The following is a 20,751-nucleotide window of genomic DNA, read 5'->3' as shown; positions in this document are numbered from 1 at the left end:
TCTGTGCGTCCTGTTGTGTGAATGAACCTGTCCTCCGACTCCTACGACCTCTCTACTTCAATAATCCAAGCCCATTTTCCGCTCCGATCTTAAATGGGGTCGTTTCAAATAGTAGGTTCCAATCTATTTCTGCTACTAATTGTTAATTGTTACGCTACTTATTCCTTACAGATGCCAGTTGTTTAATGCAATCGTGTGTTTCGAATCTTTGTTGCGGGAGAGGTTAAACAGGAGGAGCTCAAACGGTTGACTGAAGAGGTGGTCATGCTATTTGAAAGGATCCAGAATGTCCTGGACTGGAATCTGGTTTACGATATCTGTCGAGCGCATGGAAGGGTTGTGGTTCTCCCCCAAGAACAACACCTGTCTCTCAGAATTCTTGACGTTTATCGTGATCATTTAGATGCGCTTTATGAAAGACTTAGAGAAGAGATACTTCGAGAGCTTGACTCTTCACCTTCTTCTTATGACAGTTATAGTCGTTGAGTTAGTTCACTAAGGGGGTGTTCTTCATGTCCGCACTGGGAATTGTCCTTGTTTCAGTTGCAAGTGTCTCTCCCTTCGTCTCATGGTTTTCGGTGTTATCGTAAAAAGTCAAGTCCTTTTGGATAACTTGGACCTCCTGCTTAGGTAATGTGTTAGTTAATGTGTTTTACTTCCCATGGTATTTCCTTTCTAAATATAGCGACTTCGGTTTAATATAGGCATTAAGATGGCGTCTACAGTTGTCAAGTTTCGATGCATATTTAGTTTCAGGCCATTCAGATACTACCTCAAAGCCCAGGGAGAGAAATGTCTGTTTAATAGGGAAGTTCACCGTCAATCATGGGAACCGGTTGAACGGGCCCTGACGTGGCGGCTACTGTTCACATGGGTAGCACGGGCACTCCTCCAAATCGGCCTCCCCGTGTCGGGCCCTTGTCAAAACGTATAAATTACAAATGTCTGTTTAATAGGGAGAGGCAGGTTATTGGATGCACAAAATATAAATTAGAAGTGGGATTTTGTTTCTTTAATGAAGTTCGGCTCAATAGTTCTGTATCAGATTGATCACTCAACCCTTAAATTCGATTCTGTAGCACATAGTCAACTTGATTTGTAATATTTATACTTGTTGCAGCTTTATTCAAAGAGAAGAAGAAAAAGGTGCAAATTGTCAAAGGAGTTAAAGAGAGCATTGGAGTTGGAAGAGGCGAAGAAGGGTCCAAGGAACTCTGATATTGTGAAAACGCAGCGGACTTGGAAAGCGAACACTGACAGGACGATAAGATGCAAGTGCACGATAATCCCAGTCTGCTCCAAAAGAGTTTAGATATAGATAGGTTGTTGGAGACTACTGAAAACCTTAAGAAGGCAAGATATGGGAAGAGGAAGGTTAATCGTCGCCAAGTAAGGTTTGTTATTGAGTTCTTTAAACTGAAGTTTAAGTCACTACTACTATTTTACTTCTCACTGTTGTAATTGAGATTGTGGGGCGGCGCTTTCTAGACGAATAAGCGAATGAAGAGAGTGAAACTATATGATGTAAATGTTATTTGTCAACAGGTGGGTCATTCGATAGTAGAGACCTTTGGACATGGTGGTAGACAAGCATCACAAATCGCCTCTTTCGTGATCTCAATTACAGGTTATAGATTTAATGACTTGAAAAGTTAGCTCGAAAAAAAAAACCGATTATTTGAATAAATTTGTGTTAATTTGTAGCTCTGCAATTGAATACCAAGTAAAGCTCAAACCATGGCTGTCAAAGGAGATATGGTGGGTCTTGGTCTAAAGTTTAGATTTACGTTCCGACTTTCTGCAGTTGAATAGATTGCGAGATGGCAGTCGGTTAAGTAGATATGGTGGGGCTTCCGGTGGACAGAGAGAAACGACGTGACCAATGCTTGAGTATCATACTGGCTGCTTGCCAGAGCCGGTGGTGGTGAGTGGTGATGCAAGGTGGAACGTAACAGTGGAAGGCTGGAAGCTTAGTTTCAATCTCATGATGTTAATGGTGAGTATTATATGTTGAATTGTGCTAATTTTTCATCCTTGTTATAGTCATTTTACTATAAATAAACTCCAAGATAACAAGCTAAAATGCAGCATGTTGTATTATACTTTCTCTATTGGATTTGGTTGTACGTTTCTTAAAGTCTCCTCACATATTGAACATATACAATCAAATGGAAAGAGGAAGTAACACATATATATGCGGAATTGCAATGCAGAAGCTCCCATTTATTTCTCCATAGAACTTAAGTCTATGTCTATGCAATGTAACACATTTGATTGTATACATTTCTAAAAGTGTTGGTAGATTAAGCGATGAATTTTCAATCCCATGTCAAAACAACAAGACTTGTCTTATCATGTCTCTCCTATTGTTAATAAATTATTGGACAGCTATAAGCTTACTAGCTTTACATATGGTCAGGCGGGGGAATAGGAAAAAAAAAATTATGGAGGCAGAACTAGGAAAAGGTAACTGGATTTTTTATTTTGGATATGGAAAGGAAACTAGGTTGATCGTTCCTATATCATCCTTATATCATCCTTACTGATGAGAACGGTAAAAGGCAGGCTCGGAGTTCCAAAATACCAGGCAAACCAAATAAGGGGAAGAAGAACATGAAGGGCTAGAGCAAAGTGACTCTCAAAAGAGAAAGTCTAAAACACAACCCACATGAAAAAGTTCCAGAAAACAATGAGAGTTAAATTAGAGCACAAAAACATAGATCTAAAGATTTAAACAAACATTACAAGAACAATATAAATAAGTCAAAAGACTGCACCTCAACAAAAGCAAAAGATAAAACAGTAGGTCTCCCTTGCGACGGGTCGGATATTGCGACGGGTAATATGTGAGTGGAAATGGGTAGAGGGGACAAGGTGGGTACCCACCCCATGTGCTTTGTCTCTCACCCTTATGGGTTTTTTGTGAGACGATATGGTATCCGTCGCAAGTTTGCGACGGATACCCTCCGTCATAAGGGAGATTTTGTGAAGATAAAAAACTTCAAAGGTTCTGAGAATGGAATAGATTCCACAACCATTAAAAAATGTGTAAGAAAGAAACACAAATTTCAAATCTTCATTTATTAACATCATTAAATTAGAAGGGAGGTGGCTGTGGAGTTCAGATCACCTGTCCCATAATTGTGTCCCATCTTCTGTCCCATTGCTTTTATCTTGCGACACATCATCATTTACATAATAAAAAAAATGACAATTTCTCTTAAGTTAATGACATGTCACAAAAAAAGCATAATGGGACACGAGATGGGACACAAAATGGGACAGAGAATCCGCTCCCGTGGCTGTGTAGTGTGCTTGTCGGAATTGTTGGATTTCCTTTGTTTGCTCACATAATTATGCTGCCAACCCCATAATTATGCAGATTTGTGCCTGAGTGGAAGGTCAAATTTAGAAAATGTCTCATAGAAATCGTTGTTTATCGGTGAATAATGAACACAAGATGCCTGCATTTTCCTGCTCACCTAGCTCATTTTATGCAGAGTATCTACTCATCTTTAGTCGTGAAATGGGTTAATTTGTAGGTATGAAAACGACCCGAATCAAGAGGCCATCAGGATCAAATCAGTGCGACTTCGGTTCATTACTGGTACTGAATATTGCTACTGCTCCTGCTCGCTCTAACAATCTCAGGTGCGTTGTCTTCAGGTTTTCTGTGCACTTCCGTCTAACAAGGAGAGAATGACCGACGACCGACGGTTCATGTTTGAGAAAAATTAGTAGTAACATGATGTTTTTAAAGGATTGTTAGGGAGAATGGTGACCCTAATTGAAAAATCGTACTATTGTAATTTTGTAGCTTATTTAGGTGAGGAATAAGATATTCAATTTGCTAAGGAGAATGGTCGAAATTTATGTTTCAGTACTTTCTTTTGTAAATTTTTTTAAATTTTAATTTAATCTGATTCTAAAAGTGTTCGTGCTTGAATGCAAATGTACTCCTCGAGCTGTTGAACCGTCTACAGTCAGGCCAAAGGAGAACATGCCAAGGAATAAAGTGAAAGATGATAGTGACAAAGACGTAGATCACTCTAATTAACTATGATGGTGAATCTGCTGAACATGTTTTATTTTATTTTGTTTTACTTGGTGGGTTGTAACTTGTAAACCTCCTTGGGTCATCTATGGAGTAATTTATATAGGAAGGAATGACGAGGTTACAGTGTTACACGTTCAGAGCATAATTAGCTTATTGTTATTTTTCATAACTGAGACTTGTTTTTCCAAAGTCAAATTACTCTCTTTAATCCTATCATTTGTTTACCTATTCCATTTTAGGATGTCTCAGTCATTTGTTTACCTTCAATATTAGGAAGATTTTTATAGCCACTTGTCATTCATTATAAACAATCACAAATGGTCTCGTCCCCTTTCCGTGGTTTTTGTGCTAACACCTAAAGGTAAACAATTATCCGAGACAGAGGGAGTATTTTATAAGAATTGGCAAACGACTGTCATTTGAATTGTCGATAGAATGAAAAAGCTGCCTGGCGCAAATACAATTGCTGCTTGTAGAAATGCGTGCTTGTCCAGAAACTTATATGCAGTGGTTGATGGGGATTCATGTGTTATGGATGGACAAGGGGGTTGGGAAAATGGAGATGCCACACATGGATTCAATATGTAGGCTTTAAAATATATACTTTAATAGTAAGCAAAGCGCTACCTTTGTTGACATTGCTTAACACGATAGGATTATTATTTTAAAAGTCAAATTCAATAATTAATATAATCGGAGATGAACATAACTAATTTGCAACATCATACATAATCTTCATTTAGATTATTAGTTATTCTAACCTTAGACGATTACTCTTTTTGTGTCGTTAATTTACTTACCTTTTTAATTTTAAAATTATATTTTTACTATTAATAACTCTATCAATTTTGAGTGTTCTTCTATATAGTAATAGAACTGCTATATTTGTGTTAATATTTTAGGGTTCCAACACTGCCCATTCCTATAACTGCTCACGAGTAAGTCTACCGTCCTCCCGGAGGACGGACGGTAAAATTTTTGAACTGCTCACTATGTCACTGGCATGGCATAACCTTTCAAACAATATTTATTTTGCTCATATTTTTATAGTTGTGTAACTGTGGAGGACGGTAGAATTTTTGAACGGCTCACTATGTCACTGGCATGGCATAAACTTTCAAACAATATTTATTTTGCTCATATTTTCATAGCTGTGTAACTGTGGAGGACGGTAGAATTTTTAAACTGCTCACTATGTCACTGACATGGCATAACCTTTCAAACAATATCTATTTTGCGCATATTTTCATAGTTGTGTAGCTGTGTTCGTGTTATGTACCTATATGAACTTGGTTTGTTCTTCTTAACGAAATGTGAGCCAATTAATCACAACCGGAATCTGTTATGTACAACATAAAGCTACTTACATGTATGAAAAAACAATCAGGCTAAATTGGAAGGCATGAAACAACTTCGGAAACCAAAAGAATACCGCGCCCGGTAGGGTGCGGACCACCAACTAGTGTTAAGTAAGGGTATGTTTGTCCTTTTACTTCTACTCTACGGAGTATTACTTTCCTTTGTTTTACATAATTATCTCCATCGCCTCCAATAATCCGTCTTCTTAGATTTTCAATCCCATTAATTAACTAAACTTCATTCTCAAATCTTCAAGCTTTCATGTGAAAGTTTCTTTCTCTTCGATTAATAACACGGTACGAAACTACGAATGTCTCTAATTTAATATTTTTCGTTCAAATTTTTGTTGATGTCGAGTTGAATCTTTCCTTTTTCTGGGGTTGCAATCAGTTTTAGTGTTTGTAGAATTTGTTTATTTTTTGGGGATTTGATCTGATTGTGTATTTATTATTTTCGCTCATTTATGGTTTTTGTGAATTATTTTATATAGTTAACCCAATTTACTTGTTGGTTCATTTGTTTAAGTCCCACTTACATTTTCGTCCAGTTATCACATGATACTTTTTGCTACTCCTTTTGGTATTATCGATTAGTCTAACACCGTTTTGTTATTTGTTGCAGATCAAATTTCTTGAAAAGTTGAAAATAAAATACTAAAGCACTTTAATTGTTTAATTAATTTAATATGTACATTGTGTTTCTTCTTTGAGAAAAATAAATTCAATGACTGGTGATTAAAGAAGAAGTTAATCAAGAGGATGATGAAGAAGAGATAAATTTGTGGAGATCATGTTGAAGCATGATTTATCTAATGCATGTGTTTGGCCATGTTTTACTTTACCGACCATTTTACTCTCTATTGTAAGAGTAATGGTTAACGAGGACTCTTTATGGAAGTACAAGTATTGTGTTTTATTTTTCGCTTTGGTTCAAATGGAAGTATTATGCTGCAGTATCGTGTTATACACGCCGTATGTTGTATATTTGTAAGTTGCAAGTGAATTTGACCTGTTAGTAGTTTTATTGTAGTTGTTGGTGGCTTGTTTGACCCAAATATAATTAAACCCTTGAATCTATTGTTCTTTCATTATGAAATTGAAGTCTTCCATATAATGGTTTATTGTATATTATCGTAACCATTTAAGTGAAACTTATGATGAGTTTATACCAATTGTGTGAAATATTAATATTTGAAATGTACTACTTTACTGATTATCGCAGCATACCTATGGTAAGCGTCTTATGAACCTCACACATGCGTTGTTGAATTGTTTTCTCCGTAATACCACACCAGAATTAGTTTCATACGAAAAAATTTGATTAAACCGGCTCAATATTTAAAATGTACGGTAGGCATCGTCATAATGTACTTGCCGTAAATGTCTTATGTACCTTTGATAAATGTCTTTTGCACCTCACTCATATACGTTTATTGAATTGATTTCTCAATAATTTCACACTTAAATTTGTTTTATGCGAAAAATATTGATTGTGCCTAAATGTACGTTATGTACCTACAGTAAATTTCTTATGTACATATGGTAAATGTCTTATGTACCTCACTCATATACGCGATTGAATTGGTCTCAATAATTGCACACCTGAATTTATATACTCTAATTTTTACCAGTTCCGTATTTAAAATGTACCCTAAGCATCATCATAATGAACTTTTATTAAGTGTCTTCTGTACCTATTGTAAATCTCTATTGTACACCACTCAAATACATTATTGAATTGGATTCTCAGTAATAACACACCTGAATCATCAGTACTCTTCATATAAAATACTTTGATTGTACCTAATCCATAATATACCTTCGTCATCGTCATATTGTACATATAGCGAATGTCTTCTGTGCCTTTGATAAATGTCTTATGTACCTCACTCGTAGAGCTATTGAATTAGTTTCTCACTAATTGCACATCTGAATTTGTACCATTAATATAAAATACTTCCTCCGTCTTGGCCATTTGTTTACCTTTGGTTTTGACACTAGATGAAGATAAAAAAAACGAGCCAATTATTGAATGGATTACATGTACATATGAAAGAGTACATTTGATATCATATAAGTATATGCATGGAGCATGCACATTTCAAATTACGTAGAAGTACATTTTCAATGGGTTACATGAACATTATGGATGATGACAAATAAGTACTCCCTCCGTCCCGGTCATTTGTTGTCCTTTTCCGTATTGGGGTGTCTCAGTGAATTGTTGTCCTTCTATTTTAAGAATGAATTTGATGAGTAGTTTGATCATTCACATCCAATTTGTTCCACTTGTCATTTTGTAATTGGCCCCTTCCTCTTTCCTTGGTCTTTGTGCCAAAACCAAAGGACAATAATTGACCGGGACGGAGGGAGTACATTTCAAAACACCTACATGAGGTACATTAATATGGTTTACAGGTACATTTATGAATGATGTTATATATGTTTCAATCAAAATAAGGTTAGATACATTTTCATGAATTTGAGGTACAAAAGTATATTATGAAAGAAAAACAATACATGTGCATTTCAAAATAAAATACTTTGAGGTACATTTTTAATGGGTTACAAGTACATTTCCAAATACATTTAGGTACATTTTTGATGAGTTGTACGAATACATAGTTAAGAATCTTAAATTAACACAAAACGTTTAAAAACTATTTCCTCCATCCCATTTATATGTTTATTTTTTTTATTCTTTGCGGAAATTGTTTTAATTAAAAATAAATAAATAACTGAAACGGAGAGAGAATTTTTCTATTACTAAAGATATAAAGTGCTTGGATTCAAGTTTTGTACACACAAATATTTGAAATATGGTCTTCACTTTTAATAAAAATGTTCATATACTACAGTCACTCTTTTTGAATCTCACGCACTTTTCATTTTTTGCCACCACCGATATGCTATGTGCCTTCGTCGAACCCGCTAAACCACGGCTCCATCATTCTCCCTCCTCCTCCTATCCCTCGTCAACTATAACACCATCGTCACTTTATTCTATCCCTTTTCATTCCTTTATTAAGTGACATCCAACCAGTTATTCGACGCGCCAGCAACTGAATCACCGTGCCGGCAAACCATCACATGTCACTGGAACTTATTTTCGAATTTAGTCCTTCCCGTTGATGGTATCCACTTTGACACCCTCTTATTGAGACGACATTTTTGTCGTCGCTGTTATGAGTGAACACATATGCACGGTCAGGGACGAAGATGCGGTGGTATATAGCTGCACATAGAGTAGTGGTTGAATGATAATTCGTTATGCTTTACCATTATATTAGAAATACTCAATTAGAGTTGATAAGTCTCTAAAATCTTTGTTATGTACATAACTATATGTTTAGTTTATATGTTCTTTGTCTTTAAGTAAAATATACCTGATGGGGCATATTCTGCACCGCTGACCAAGTCAACATATTGAGCAAGGTCAAGGGTATCCACAGCAAAGTCAACGACTTAAACAGTCTAGCCGATGGAGCCCATCGGCCTGTCACCTAGGTCCCGGCCAGACAACTGGCCAGCCGGGGCACATATCCGCGTACTCATATCCAAGACCCTCGGCGAGCCTGCCACAGGTCCATCGGCCGAGGGTACAACGGTCTTTTCACCTGATAGCCACTTGGCCACCTGGCCACTACGTGACAAAAGGTGAATGCCTATAAATACTCCTCAACCTTCATTGAGGAAAGGATCCACAAATTGACCTAATAACCACTATTCATCTGGTAATATCTTCCTTATCTCTCTACAATACACGCTTAGCCAAGTTACAGTCAACTTCTCTCTAAGTTTACTGACTTGAGCGTCGGAGTGAGTACGCTCGGCCAAAGCCGAGCCCTCAGTTTGTTAATCGTTTCAGGAGACCGCGAGGAGGATTCAAGCAAGGACATCTTTCCACTAGCTACGAGTGGTATCAAATATCTGCTCTGGAATTACACCCGGAACAATTGGCGCCGTCTGTGGGAAAGGAAAACTAGAAGCTAGTCACATTCATTCCCAAGCAACAAAAACAAAAACACAAGAAAAACCCACCCCAAAAGCTAAGAAGATGTCAAAACAACAAATAGTCGTGACCGACGAAACCGAGCTACACCAGGATGATACGTTTCACCATTCTGGAGTATTGCAACCCTCCACCGGCGGAGTAATCCAACCGGAATTCGGAATGCCGATAACACCGGACACACCGCCGCCCGTCAACCAGGTCACCATCATGGGACAGGTGGTTGACGTCGCAAAACTGAAGACACTCCTGGACCTAATTGGGAGTGCACCAGCACACACATGCACGCCGACACGAGCGGCGGAAGCCATCCAGGAGACCAGGGCCCAGGGCGTGACTCCAAGAAACTTGAACGAAGCACTGGGAGAAGCAGACCTTGTCAAGACGCCGGAGGAGCCCAAGGTGCTCGTGGTAAACATAAGTCCCTCTCGCACTCGGGAGAGGGCATCGCCGCCGCAACACCGACGAGGCACACCCCGGGGGAACCAGCGAAGCCCGACTCAGGAGAGTCGGAGAAGGAGCCCAAGCCGGAGAAGGAGTCCTTCCCGCTACGAGGAGAGAAGCCGGACTAGGAGTGCGAGGAGTCGGTCGCCGCGCGTCATTCGACACGTGGTCAAACAGCCCCTCAGTGACTACGTCCTAGACACCGCCGTGCCACCCAAGCTGAAGTTGCCGGCGCTCACTTACAAAGGAGATAGTGACCCAACCGACCACGTTGAAGCCTTTGAATCTCACATGTCGGTATGGGAGCAACCCGATGAAGTCTGGTGCCGGGTCTTCCCGACGACTCTGCATGGGATGGCACAGAGTTGGTACAAGGGGCTTCCTGACGGCTCGATATATTGTTTCGCCGACCTAAAGGACGCCTTCTTGGCCCAGTACTCTTGCAACAAAAGGAGGGCCGTGGAGACATCGGACCTCCTAACTATCAAACAGGAGGAGGGCGAGTCCCTACGAGGCTACGTGAAGAGGTTCGAGGACAAGGTACAGCAGATTCGGGAGATCAACCCCGAACTGGCGGCGTTCGCACTAATGAAGGGCCTCCCAGAGGGAAACTTAAAAGACGAGCTTATCAAGCACGGGGGCCTGGGCATGGACGCCGCACGGAAGATGGCCGACCAGGCCATCAGGGTGGAAGATTACCACAAGACCTGGGTAGGCCCCAGCGAGGCCGAGACCTCGTAGAAGAAAAGCGCGGGATGACAAATGGATGAGACGACGCCGCGACACTAACAGTGTCGCGGTCGATGAGAAACGCCGTGACAATAACAGTCACGGTCCGATAGATCCGCCAGAAGCGGGACAAGACAGCGCCGGGAAGTTCGGAATGTTTTACCAAAGGCATTACCATGATAAAACTCCTCTGGTCACATCGGCCGCCGAGGTCTTCGCCCGAGCGTAAACGAGGGCCGGTGGGAGCGCCTCCCAAGCCAAAGGAGACGGTGACGCGAACCAAGATCGCGAGTACCACGGTTGCGCCGCCACCTCATCGACAACCGCCGCACCCAAGAACGCCATTGAGGAGCTAATCCGAAAGGGGTGCCTCGACAAGTATGTGGCCAAAGGCCAGAAGACCGACGCCAGCGGCTCGGATAAGAAATCCGTTTTTAAACGGATAGGAGTGATCAATGTGGTCATCGGGGGTAACGAGAACGGTGGGTCTCGCTCACGGGCACAAACGGCACCTAAACGAGCCGTATCGTGCCATCAACTTTGTGCCCAACACAAGAACCCCGCCCTAGCATTCCCGATATGACTATTGGAGGGAAAGACTACGAGGGAATCATCGCCCCTCACAAATGCGACCCGCTGGTAGTCAACTTGGACATATCCAACCACTGTAAAGAGGTGCCTGATTGACACAGGCGCCTACACGAATATCATGTTTAGGGAGTGCTTTAACAGCCTCGGCCTTAGACTCAAGGACCTGAGCCCCTGCACAAATCCACTATACAGCTTCTCCGGGGCAGGCCTGGTACCCCTGGGTTCAATCAGACTCCCGGTGATGTTCGGCGAGGGGAATGCGGCCAAGAATGTCCTAGCCGAGTTCGTCGTCATCAACGGCTCATCCGCCTACAACGCCCTGATAGGCCGAGTTACTCCGAGCGATGCCGACGCAGCCTGATGTCCATCCGGCCCCGACACTAATGTACGTCTCGGACCGGGGGGAAGCGCATAAGCTCGTCTCCAAAGACGAGAAGGACGAGGTGATCAACATCCAGATATCTGCCAGAGGATGCAACATGCAATCCCTCAAAGTGGCGAAGCAGTCGGAGAAGGGGAAAGGCTCATCCTCACAACCAAAGGGCGACCTTATGGATGCAACCGACGGCTGACGGGGGAAGAGCACCTCTAATTAGGCATTAGGAAACTAATAGACCTTGTGTGGCGCCGGAGGTGCCCAAAAACAGCTGTGGGCACCCTGACGCCTGTTAATATCGAATGTAAAAACGACCAAGTCTTCCATCAAAATGTTCATTTTTCAGGCTAGGCGCCATCAGAAGGCCGACGCCGTCTCATACTGTCGATTCGACAAGAGCGGCAGTCGTTGAAAGAAGGCCGACGCCGTCTCATACTGTCGATTCGACAAGAGCGGCAGTCGTTGAAAGAAGGCCGACGCCGTCTCATACTGTCGATTCGACAAGAGCGGCAGTCGTTGAAAGAAGGCCGACGCCGTCTCATACTGTCGATTCGACAAGAGCGGCAGTCGTTGGAAGAAGGCCGACGCCGTCTCATACTGTCGATTCGACAAGAGCGGCAGTCGTTGAAAGAAGGCCGACGCCGTCTCATACTGTCGATTCGACAAGAGCGGCGGTCGTTGGAAGAAGGCCGACGCCGTTTCACACTGTCGATTGGACATGAGCGGTGGTCTCCATGAAGAAATCGAGTGCTGTGGCAGTCACCCCAAATAGTAGACGCTTCGGCAGTCACTTAAAGTGGTAGACGCCGCGTAACACACTATCCGGACGCCAGCTCACACTGTCATAGACAAGAGCGGCGGTCCCCATGAAGAATTCGAGTGCTGTGGCAGTCACCCCAAATAGTAGACGCTTCGGCAGTCACTTAAAGTGGTAGACGCCGCGTAACACACTATCCAGACGCCGACTCTTACTGTCGTACCGACAAGAGCGGCAGTCTCCATCGAAGCGACACACGCGACAAGCCGCGCGGTCATAGCTTGATAAACAAAGTCAAAATGCCTTAAAAACGTTAAAAACAGTTGAGTTACACACTCTAAACCGCCTCGGCCAAGCCAAATCGGAGACAAAAAGAGACGCTCAATTAATGACGTAAAAGGGCAACTCAGACAAAAACGAGAAAAGACCTCGGCCAAACCAGAGGCAAAGTGGAAACACTCAATACCATTGAAAACGCAAAAAAAAAAAAAAAAAAAAAAAAATATATATATATATATATAAGGTAAAGACCTCGGCATGCCGAAGGCAAAGGAAGAACTCTTATTAATAATAACAGTTTACAGGCAAAAGAATGGAGATAACAGGCCGTCCCCATTGGGATAAACCAAAACACAACCTACCAAAGTTGTACAAAATACAAAAGCAAAAATTGCAAGTATCATTTTTTAGCAACAAAAATGGCGGAGGGAAAGGGCTTAACAATTGACTCCCGAACAGCTGAAACAGATCTGCTGTAAACTTGTTCTCATCAAGCAGCCCACGGTGTTAGTGAGGAGCTGAAGCTATCTGAGACACCGGTGACCCCGGTGACAACCGCACGCCCTATGCCTCGTCATCGCTCATCATTAGCAGCGTAGCCGCATCCTCTTCGATGGGCAACCCAAATAGCTTCCCTAGCAGCCTCGCTTTGGCCTCGCCTTCATCACCGCCCTCATTCTATCGCTTTCCTCCTTGCCGCCTTAGCCTTCTCGGAAGAGCGCTCTCTCCGCGCCGCCTCCTTCTCAACCTTCGCCCTCACCACCTCCTGGGCCTTCTCCGCCATGGCTTTCTCCTTAGCCTCAAGCTTATCATCAAGCAGCTCCTCATATCTGTCCCACGGAAAGGAACCGTCATCAGGGAAAAGCTCCCGATCACTTCCCTAGCAGCTCCTTCGGCCAGTCCCTGACCAGCGCACAAATTGGGAAGCATGACGGTTTGGAGCATCTCAATGTCCGCCTCCTTCTGCTTGATGATGGCCTCTTTGCCCCGAACCACCTCCGCCTGGGCCTTAAACAGGCCCTCGGACTCGTTCCTCTGCTGGAGATAGAGGTCGGCACGCCCCTGAACAAGGTTACATTTCTCCGACAGCTTCACAGCTTCGGCTGCCGCAGCCTCGGCCTTCGCTCTCTCAGCGAGGACCTCCTTTTCAGCGTCCTCCCTGAGTTTTCTCTCAGCCAAGAGCGCCTTCTCAGCATCTCCCCTAAGCGTCCGCTCATTGAGGAGATCCAGCTTTGCCGACACAGCCACCTGCTTAGTGACATTGCGCTCATGAACAACGCGAGCCACGGTATTCTCCTGCTCCTTAAGGCGAGCACCGGTGGCCACGTGCCACCTTGCCAGCTCCCTAATTAGCTTCGTGCCTTCCTCTATAAGCTGGGAGACGGAAGCCTTCTGGGATGAAGGGTTGGCGGTGGTGCCTCGATCACCAACCTGCGCAGAGGTCCCCTCCACCTGCTGCCCAACGAGAGCAGAAGCCGGCTGCGGCTGATCTACAAAAATTTAATAAAGGCATCAGTATCAACGTGTATCGACATATCAGAAAGCCTGGCTAAATTTAAGTCACAAGATAGATAGGTACCGTGCTTGGCCTTCTTGGCCGGAGGAGACTTTTCCAGGCAGTCCCTTTCCTCTTTCGGATGAGGGAAGATTCCCCCTCATCGGAGTCCTCATCAAGAATATCAACAATCTCCACCGTCTCCTTCTTGGGGGGAGGGATGGGAGGTGGAGCCGGCGCTGACGTCTTCGCCGCCGAAGACGTAGTTTTCCGCGTCCGACGCACTACACCGCTAACGACCCTCGCCTGAGCCTCCTCCACACTCAAGCCCTTCAGCCGTTGTTCCATAAGATCACTCGGCGACTTCCTACGGTCGTGGGCTAGAGCCTTCGGATGCAAGTTAGCAACGGTCCCATCTTTGTGCAGCCCCATTCTCCGGAGAAGATCCTCAGACAAGTCCTTCCCAAAGTGATCTGCGAAAGAAATAAAGCAAGCGTAAAGGTAGGGAAAATAAATCGAGGTTCGAGGAACAAAAGCGTCAAGAACGACGATGGGCCTCACACCGACCCCACTCACCCTGTGCCAGGGCCGGTATGAGGCCGACATGGCAGAGCGGCTCATCCTGAAGGATGATCTGCGTCGGGGGAATCCATCTTTTCGGCACCCCACTCTTGTCCACCTCAAAGAGCCGCAGTGCCAGCCTCTCATCCTCCTTGAGATAGACGGTGCTGGCGGATATTTTGGGCCTCTTCCGGGAAACCCATCTATCGTGCTCCGCCTGAGTCTCACACCGCAAGTTAACTTGGCGCTGGAAGGAGCGCGGAAGCGGATAGTCATCCGGCACCTTAACGTACACCCACCGGCCTTGCCAGTCCTTGCAAGAAGGAGGTTTGTCAACAGAGACATAACCCTGCTCCATCTGCACACTATACCATCCGGCGCGGCCAGAGATCGATGGTTTGAGATAATGAAGCCGGCGGAATAGATTCACCGTTGGAGCCTCTCCTTGAAGAGACAAAGCCGCAAAACCAATTATGGTTCGCATAGCCAACGGATGCGCTTGGGCAACGCAACGTTCATGGCTCTTATTATGGCCATAACGTACCCATTCAGAGGAAACCGAAGCCCGAACTCCAAATGCCGCATATACACACCGATACAGCCCGGTGGAGGACAACAGACGGCCTGACCCTCCTCGGGGATGACAATTTTGTATCCCCTTCCAAAGAAAAAATGGCCCTCGAAAAGTTTCCCGCCAGAACAACTGGCAAACTTGTGGGACCAAGCACGGTCGAGGCGGATTTTACAGACATAGCCGTGATCCATGACGAATTGTCTCCCCTCACTAGGACGAGGCCATTCCGCTTCGTCACCGAAATCATCACCAAAATCGCCATAGAGTCGAATCCTCCCATTCCTCAAGAATTTGAGGATCAACTTCAGGAGAAGGAGACCTAGGGCCCCCCGACGCGGGTTTACTAGGTCCAGCATCAGCAGAAGACATGTTCACAACGAATCTAACGAAATAAAAGGAAAATTGTTTGATTACCTTGAAGAAATACACTCGCCGGATCGAAGACCGAAGATTGGAAGAAAACAAAGCCCTTGAAAGTTTAGAGAGATGAAGATTTTGGGAGAAAATTTTCGAAAATTTGAAGAAATGAAAGTAATGGCCAAAATCACGGAATAAACTGCCCTATTTATAGGAAAAGCCCACAAAGAGGGACCAATCGTGGCACAAACCATGAAGCGTCAACCAATCAGCAAGCGTACACGTGTCGACACATGCAACCACGGAATGTCAATCGTCGCAACGCTTGAATGTCAATCAATGCTACAGTTACCAAGCGTATTCAACACGCCCATTCACATCTCTTCGCCTGTTCATCTTCCACACCAAATTCCTAGGCACCTGCTCTCCGCCGGCCACATGATCGACCAAGCCAGGGAGCACCGGCCGGGGGCAATCGAAATAACCGACTCTCGCCCCGGCCTCGGCCGGCATCACATTCTTTCCCACATCGGATACCCTATACGCATCCATGTGGAGGGGGGATATAGTAGGCCTACGAATGATCAAGCCGATGCATCAGAAGAAGCCGACGCAGAAAATTTTTGCATAATACTTGTGCAGAATACACGCTCAACATACATCGGAGCCCACGCCACGGCATAGACTACGCTGGGGGCAAATTGATGGGGCATATTCTGCACCGCTGACCAAGTCAACATATTGAGCAAGGTCAAGGGTATCCACAGCAAAGTCAACGACTTAAACAGTCTAGCCGATGGAGCCCATCGGCTGTCACCACCTAGGTCCCGCTGACAAACCGGCGGTAGGGGGCACATATCCGCGTACTCATATCCAAGACCCTCGGCGAGCCTGCCACAGGTCCATCGGCCGAGGGTACAACGGTCTTTTCACCTGATAGCCACTTGGCCACCTGGCCACTACGTGACAAAAGGTGAATGCCTATAAATACTCCTCAACCTTCATTGAGGAAAGGATCCACAAATTGACCTAATAACCACTATTCATCTGGTAATATCTTCCTTATCTCTCTACAATACACGCTTAGCCAAGTTACAGTCAACTTCTCTCTAAGTTTACTGACTTGAGCGTCGGAGTGAGTACGCTCGGCCAAAGCCGAGCCCTCAGTTTGTTAATCGTTTCAGGAGACCGCGAGGAGGATTCAAGCAAGGACATCTTTCCACTAGCTACGAGTGGTATCAAATATCTGCTCTGGAATTACACCCGGAACAATACCTTAAATACATTTGAAATGTACAAAATTATTCTCAAACAAATAGAAATGTACCTGACATAAAATAGAAATGTACATTAAGCACATTCCGCGAATGTCCTTCCGTGTTTTTGATAGATCTCAACCATTAACTGAGAACCCTAGGTACATCAATGCTCGTTGAATTCTAGGCTGTATGTACATTAGTTACTTCCTCAGTGTCAAGCACATTAAGGACATTCTTGTATTTAAAATACACAAAGCCTAAAATAAGACGGTGGTCTATTTTTATAATAAGTTTCTTCATTAGTGCTAATAAATGACTTGTCTTTTTAGATAATGGGGTCGTCTCTATAAGACCGTCTCACACAATAATTACTGTTTAAAATGTACTCCTAGAACATTTTACTTACCGACATGCATTTTAAATAACCTACGTAGCAAATCGAGAACTCTATACATTTAACTAATCTACTTTCACAAGTGTAATACGTACTCCCTCCTATTCTACATAACTCTCCCCTTTCATGGAGGGCACGAGAATTAAGGGAGGGGAGTATTATATGATAAAGTATTGGAGTGGGGTAGGAGATTGGAGAGAGGGAAGGTATTGTGTGATTAAAATAAGTATTGTTGTGGGGTAAGGTGATTAAAATAAGGATTGTTGTGGGGTAAAGTGATTAAAATAAGATAAAGTATGAGTATTGTGGGGTATTGTTGTGGGGTGAGGTGATTAAAATAAATATAAATGTTTGCCAAATAAGGAAATAGGGAGAGTATTGTGAATAGACGAAAAAGGAAATAGGGAGAGTTATTTAGAATAGGAGGGAGTATTACTTTGTACATTTTAATAAGTATAATACTATTGAAATTATATTTCAATGAGCATTCCCAAATACCTATATAGCCTAGAACCATGAGTGTAATGTCGTGAAGAGTAAGAGTGAAAAAAGACATGTGAGAGGAGATGTTGTAGGTTTTAGCTACGGCCGGCAATATAGGTTGCTTCAAGACCGATCACTTAGTCCGTAAACATCAGTGTAGGTTCATGGTCATAAATTTGAGGGATCCAAAGTGGTATAACGGCGGGTCCGCAACGGTGGTTTTAGCCATCGCTAAAAACCAACGGTAAGTGGTGGAAGAGGATGATGAGTGGGAGGTTATGGACTTATATAGTTAGAGTTGTGGCAGGTCCTGTGGTTCTAGGCTGAAGATGCCAGGAAGAGGATACTGAGATGGTTCGGAGACGTGTATATGGTGGCGCCATGTTCTCTCCGGCGACGTGGTTGGTGTCTTTTTACAACGTCTGTTGGTTGTGGACTCGTGGAATGCGTAATAGAGATTATGAGTGTGATTGTTGTGGTTTATTTGAAAGTCAGATCTAGACCATTGAGATTAGTTAGATAAAGGGCTGAGATGTGTTCTCACCGTTCTCACCAAATGACCCGTTCTCACCGGAACTCAACCCTAATAATAATAATAATAATAATAATAATAATAATAATAATAAGACCATTGAGCTAATAATAATAGGATCCACGGAGCCGGCTTCCGGGGGTTTTCCCCACTTCTATTTCTCGGCCATTGCGCGGTGTTACAGTTTTGGGAGGACCTGTTAGTACTTGTCCTGGTTTTAGCAGTGAGATTGTGGCGACGAGAGTAACTAAGACCATTGAGCTAATGGATTTGGTTGCGAGGATTGAGGACCCGCAGTGTGAGTTGCTTCTTCTTGAGCTTGACCTTTGGTATTTCTAAGCTCTACTTCTCTCTTCGCACTTGCTCCCCTAGTGTTTTTGGGTCTGTTCATCTTCCTTTTGATGCCGCTCTGCGTTCTAGCTTGGAACGTATTGTCACCGCATCAGGGCCGGGTTTTGGGGATTGGCAGTGGCGCCTTGCTACATTCCCTTTTCATCTTGGTGGCCTTGGTGTTTATGCGGCCGGAGATGTTTTGTTCTATGCTTTTATTGCGTCCCGCTTGCGATCTATTTGGTTTGCAAGCTAAGCTCCTCGGCCCTTCTCGTGTTGTAGCCGCTGGCCCCGCTTTTGATGATGCCGCACAGTGTTTGCTGCGACTACAAGTTCTGATATATTAGGTCGCCCTAGTGAAATTGCTGCCCCCAAACTTATGAAGAAATTGGCAGATATTTATTTCACGACGGTTGCTACTGCCTCAGAGTCTGTTTTTTCTTTGACACCTCGCCAGATCGCTCTATGGCAGTCTCAGCAGGGTTCTCACTCCTCTGATTGGTTACGTGCGGTTCCTATCTCAGGGTTGGGGCAGACTATGAACGGGAGGACTTACCGTAGTGTGCTGGGGTATCGTCTGGGTGTTCCGTTATTCTCGGTATCTAGGCCCTGTCCTGCTTGCTCTCGGGTTTCTTTGGGGATGTTTTTGGGGACCACGCGGTTTCTTATCTGGTACTGTGGGCGTTAAATATCGCATAACCTTGTCCGGGACACTCTCTTCGACATCTCTATAGATCCGGTATTTCGCGGGGAAGGAGGTTGATATCGGTTTGGTTGATGGGCATGGTGGCTCTCTTCGTCCTGCGGATTTATTGCTTTATTCTTGGGACAGGGGCGTGATGTGTGCGTCGACCGACGGTTCTTCACCTTTGACTCGGACCGGTTGACGGATTTTGTGCGGGCGGGTTGTCGCCGATCTTTTCGCTCAATGAAAGTGTGCTAAGTATGGGGATTTGTGCGCGGTCGCGGGTTATGGTTTCCTACCTTTCTCTTTCTCTTCACTTGGGAGTTGAGTTCGGATCTGTTGCCTTGCTCAAGCGGATCCGAAATTCTCGGTATCTCGACGATCTTTGGGCTCGGGTAGCCGCTTACATTTTTACTCGTATTAGCTTTACTATTGCTAAGGGTGTGGGAGCCCAGATTGTCTCTCGGCTCCCCACCAATTTCATGTAAACCTTTATTCTTATTTTAATGAAAGCTGCGCGCATCCCTTTAGAATAAAAAAAAAAAAAAAAAAAAAAAAAAATAATAATAATAATAATAATATCATGTAAAAACCCGAGTAGTTATTTAATCTAACCAAGACGATTAATTATTATAAATTAATAATTAAAATGAGCTATTTAACAAATTAAGTACGCAAAATCGGGTCGGAATAACGTATAAATGAGTGGTAAAATGCGATCAAAATACTACTTGTTAACTCCATATTGTTTAATCAAGTGTTACAAATTAATATTATTTAATTAATTAAAAATAAACTTAATTGAGTATAATTTGATTAAAACTAGCTTAATTCAAGTTTGTAAAAAAAAAAAAACATAGCATAAAACTTTAATTAGGGTAAACCTATTAACCTAATTTAATCAAACATAACTTAACTCAACAATAATGTAAAATAAAACTAATGTTACTTACATGCCCATCGACGACAATATGAATAAATATAATATTATCAACATGATATGAACGATCAGTCCAAAATATTAAGAATTTTATAGATATGATATAACGTCGTCGTCAAAATGTAATGATAATAGGAACGAGCATGTAGCAAATTTAACATAACATAATTTATCAAAACTAATATTATTCGTAAAATTCTAACTAAACGTAATTAAATTTAACATAACATAATTTATCAAAACTTCATTAAACTTAATATAATTAACATTACTTGGACTTGACTAAACTTTACTTAATTAGAGTTAAATAAACTTAGTTATCTAGAGTTAATAACTTAACATCATTATTCAAATATAATCAAAGTTAATAACCAAAATTTAAGGTAATTATACTTGAATAACCTAAACTTCATTAAGTCTAAATAAACAAAATTTAGATATAATAAGTGATTCAATAAAGTTCATAATTCAAATATAAAGTTACACTCATATCAACTATTTAATTACGAGTTAAAGTTGATATCAGTTTCAATAATAC

General features: G+C 42.9%; 1 long non-coding RNA gene across 1 annotated transcript; it reads left to right on the top strand.

Annotated features, from left to right (window-relative positions):
• The first annotated feature begins 224 nt into the window (after positions 1-224).
• Positions 225-3,678, top strand: LOC141621195 (uncharacterized). The gene is made up of 5 exons (XR_012532145.1): positions 225-630; positions 1,121-1,394; positions 1,546-1,627; positions 1,705-1,996; positions 3,543-3,678. It is a non-coding gene; the product is annotated as an uncharacterized LOC141621195 (long non-coding RNA).
• Positions 3,679-20,751: the final 17,073 nt, after the last annotated feature.

This window comes from Silene latifolia, chromosome X, assembly GCF_048544455.1.
Source record: "Silene latifolia isolate original U9 population chromosome X, ASM4854445v1, whole genome shotgun sequence".
In the NCBI taxonomy this organism is placed as follows: Eukaryota; Viridiplantae; Streptophyta; class Magnoliopsida; order Caryophyllales; family Caryophyllaceae; genus Silene; species Silene latifolia.
This window is presented reverse-complemented; position numbering and strand designations above follow the sequence as displayed.